Raw genomic sequence first — 4603 nt, 5'->3', positions numbered from 1 at the left:
GCTACTGTCTGGAGTTAAACGCCAGAAACAAGTCATAAACCAGAGTTGAACGCCAGAAATACGTTACAACCTGGCGTTCAACTCCAGAAAGAGCCTCTGCACGTGTAACATTCAAGCTCAGCCCAAGCACACACCAAGTGGGCCCCGGAAGTGGATTTATACATCAATTACTTACTTCTGTAAACCCTAGTAACTAGTTTAGTATAAATAGGACTTTTTACTATTGTATTAGACATCTTATGATCTTCGGATCATCTTTGATCACGTTTTGGGGGCTGGCCATTCGGCCATGCCTGGACCTTTCACTTATGTATTTTCAAACGGTAGAGTTTCTACACTCCATAGATTAAGGTGTGGAGCTCTGCTGTTCCTCAAAGATTAATGCAAAGTACTACTGTTTTTCTATTCAATTCAACTTATTCTGCTTCTAAGATATTCATTCGCACTTCAACCTGAACGTGATGAACGTGACAATCATCATCATTCCCTATGAACGCGTGCCTGACAACCACTTCCGTTCTACCTTAGATTGAATGAGTATCTCTTGGATCTCTTAATCAGGATCTTCGTGGTATAAGCTAGATTGATGGCGGCATTCATGAGAGTCCAGAAAGTCTAAACCTTGTCTGTGGTATTCCGAGTAGGACTCTGGGATTGAATGACTGTGACGAACTTCAAACTCGCGAGTGCTTGGCGTAGTGACAGACGCAAAAGGAAGGTGAATCCTATTCCAGTATGATCGAGAACCTCCAGATGATTAGCCATGCAGTGACAGCGCATCGGACCATTTTCACAGAGAGGATAGGATGCAACCATTGACAAGGGTGATGCCTCCAGACGATTAGCCATGCAGTGACAGCGCATCGGACCATTTTCCAGAGAGGATTAAAAGTAGCCATTGACAACGGTGATGTCCTTACATAAAGCCAGCCATGGAAAGGAGTAAGACTGATTGGATGAAGGCAGCAGGAAAGCAGAGATTCAGAGGAACGAAAGCATCTCTATACACTTATCTGAAATTCTCACCAATGATATACATAAGTGTTTCTATCCCTATTTTCTATCTATTTATTATTTATGTTCGAAAACTCCATAACTATTTTATATCCGCCTGACTGAGATTTACAAGGTGACCATAGCTTGCTTCATACCAACAATCTCCGTGGGATCGACCCTTACTCACGTAAGGTTTATTACTTGGACGACCCAGTGCACTTGCTGGTTAGTTGTATCGAAGTTGTGAATGAAAAACGATTTATTAAGACGTGCGTATAGAGTTTCTGGCGCCATTGCCTGAGATCACAATTTCGTGCACCAGTCCCCAATAGAGACGAGCAAGCCAAACAAGGAGGTGTTACTTCCTGAAACTAAAATGGTAGATTTATCAGAAGAAACAAATGAGTTGATGATCACAATGATACCACCATGGAAAGGTAATTTTTTTATTGAATAATTTTAAATTTCACCGCAATATATTTGATAATATTTTACTCAATATATTATTTTTTTATATTTGCAGAAGATTGTCAATTGATTTCTCAAAACATGAAAAAAACCCAAATTGCACAACACAATTCTACATTAATTACTTTTTCCAGGTATGTTTATAACAATTATATTTGTACTCTTATTTTAGTACTCTTATTTTTGTATGTTTATAACAATTATATTTAGAATTTTATTATTTATTTTATTCAGGCCAATTATAGCAAAAAAAGTACCAAAATTAGGCATGGAATTTGACACAGTACTAGAAGCTAAAGACTTCTGGAAAAGTTATGGTGGAATGATGGGTTTTGATGTTCGACAATTGTATGCAAATAAATGCAAGCTTGATAATTCTGTAAGTAGTTTTAGACTTATTTGTGCAAAGGAAGGCCAACGAAGACCAGATAAACGGGATCATTTAACAAAGCAACCTCTCGCCGAGACTAGAACAAGTTGTCAAGTAAGAATGTCACTCAAGTTTGCTCGAGATATAAAAAAATATGTGATTTGTGACCTTGAGTTAAATCACAATCATATTTTGCAAATTCCGGAAACCAGTCATATGATGCCATCACAAAGAAAGATTTCAGAAGTACAAGCATTGCAAATAGATTTGGCAGATGAAGCTGGCATAAGACCAAAGGAAACTCATGAACTAACAAGTTTACAAGCTGGTGGTAAAGATGTCCTTGGATATACCAAACAAGACCAAAAGAACTATCTTCGAAGCAAACGAAAGCAAGACTTGGCCTATGGCGAAGCAGGTAGTTTATTAAAGTATTCTCATCGACAACTACTTAATAATCCCTCATTTCAATATGCTATACAGTTAGATAACGAAGAGAAAATAACAAATATTTTTTGGGCTGATGCAAGAATGGTTATTGATTATGCTATCTTTGGTGATGTAATCACATTTGACACTACATACTGCACAAACAAAGAAATTAGACCATTGGGTGTTTTTTGTGGATTCAATCACCATCGAGAAATAGTAATATTTGGCGCTGCTCTTTTGTATGACGAATCAAAAGAATCTTTTATGTGGTTATTTGAATCATTTTTGGAAGCTCACATGCAAAAAAAGCCTAAAACTATTTTCACTGATCAAGATCCTGCAACGGCAAGTGCTTTGGTAGAAAAAATGCCTGAAACATATGATGGATTATGTGTCTGGCATATTATGCAAAATGCTATTCGACATTTAGGGAATAAGTTGAAAGATGGTTCTTTTATCTTGAGAGATTTCAAAGCTTGTATGTATAATTCTGAAGATCAGTTTCAATTTCAAGAGTCATGGGATGCATTGCTTCAAAGATACAAAGTGGAAGACAATTCTTGGTTGAAGAGTATTTATAAAGTGAAGGAAAAATGGGCTCATTGCTATATGAAGAAGGTGTGTACTATTGGAATGCGAAGCACTCAACTTAGTGAAAGTTTTAACAGTGATTTGAAAGATTTTATGCGGTCAAGTTTAGACATAATACATTTTCTCAAACAGTTTGAGCGAGTTGTTGGTGGCAAGCGATACAAAGAGCTACAAGCTGAATACAATGCAAGACAAAAGCTTCCTAGACTTAAGATGATTCACTCGCCGTTATTGAAGCATGCTGCACAGGTATATACTCCTAATGCATTTGATTTATTTCAAAATGAGTTTGATTAGAGTTCTGCTGCATATATTGTTTCTCGTACAGAGAACAATCAAATATCTGAATATCAAGTTGCATATATTGTTTCTCCGCAGTTGGCCCAACAACCGTCAATGTGAAAGATATGATTATTTCTTGTAGTTGTGGAATGTTCGAAACAATGGGATTCTTATGTTGTCATAGTTTAAAAGTTTTAAATGTCTGGGATGTGAAGCAAATTCCGGCTCAATACATTATGAAAAGATGGACTAGAGAAGCAAGAGAGATGATTGTTCATGACTCAGATGGAAAAGTTGTTCAAAGTGATACTAGAGCAGATGCTACAGCACGGTATAAGAATATATGTTTCAAAGCAATCAAATTAGCTGCTCGATCATCAGATTTTGAAGTAACATCTAATTTTGTTGAGCAAGTTATAGAAGAGGCATATAAGAAGGTAGATTCTTTTTGTAGACACAATCAAGATGATGATGTTTCAAATATTTTGAATGCAAAAGAAATCGTTAATAGCTGTTCAGATGGAGATGCGTTAGAAAGATTACTTGAAAATGTGAAAGGGTTGAAAAAAAGGAAGGACAAAAAGGTAGAAAAAGACTCCAGAGTTGGGTTGAAAAACAATCAAACAAGAGAATGGCGTCAACAAAAAAAAGTTCCACCCAAAATTGTCAGGTTTGTAATATTTTTCATTCCTTATTATCATTTTTTTAACATTCTTAAAACTTATTGAAGTTCCTCTGTATTATTATTTTTCTTATAATAGTGTTTATATTGCAGGCTGAAATTTTCACTTCAAATATTGAAAATCAAGCTATTTTGCCACTTCAATCATGGAATCAAGTTACAACACTAAATAGAGTGAAGTTACAACACCAAATTTAGATAACTAAATGATAGAATGAAAAACTATTTATTTAAACTTTGTAGTTTTTCTTTTTGAATTTATAACGAATGACTTTAAGAAATTTGAGATGATTGTTGTGTTTATATTTTTTATTATTTGTCTATTCTGATGATAATATATTTTTTTTAACCAGTCATACATTTAAATTTAAACTACAACATTAGACATGAAACAAGCATCATAAACACATAAAAACACATAAAAATATAAATAAATTAATTTAATATATATCAATATAAATTTAGTAGAGATCTATTAAACCAACATCACATCATTAGTTATTCTAAACACTCTTTAGTTTGTTCTCAATTAGATTCTTATTTTAAGTAAAAACAAAAAAAATTGAGTACATTTATCTAAAAAAAATTAGTACATTTAGATGAGTATTTTTTTATATTAAAATAAAAAATAAAAAAATATTTTTTGACCCAATTTAAATTAATTAATTTTATTTTTTTATCAGATTTTTAAAAAATTATTCAGGATTCAAAAAAGATGAAAGATTACTAGTGATCACCATTAATCTCTTTCATGACAAAACTTTAAATGTAAATTATAGAAG

General features: G+C 33.7%; 1 pseudogene; it reads left to right on the top strand.

Moving 5' to 3' along the window:
• Nucleotides 1-1372: 1372 nt before the first annotated feature.
• On the top strand, nt 1373-4019 carry LOC107620925 (protein FAR1-RELATED SEQUENCE 5-like; annotated as a pseudogene).
• Nucleotides 4020-4603: the final 584 nt, after the last annotated feature.

Source organism: Arachis ipaensis, chromosome B10, assembly GCF_059453495.1.
Source record: "Arachis ipaensis isolate K30076 ecotype BB chromosome B10, ASM5945349v1, whole genome shotgun sequence".
Lineage (NCBI taxonomy): Eukaryota > Viridiplantae > Streptophyta > Magnoliopsida > Fabales > Fabaceae > Arachis > Arachis ipaensis.
The sequence above is the reverse complement of the archived record's forward strand: the minus strand, read 5'-3'. Positions and strand labels throughout refer to the sequence as shown.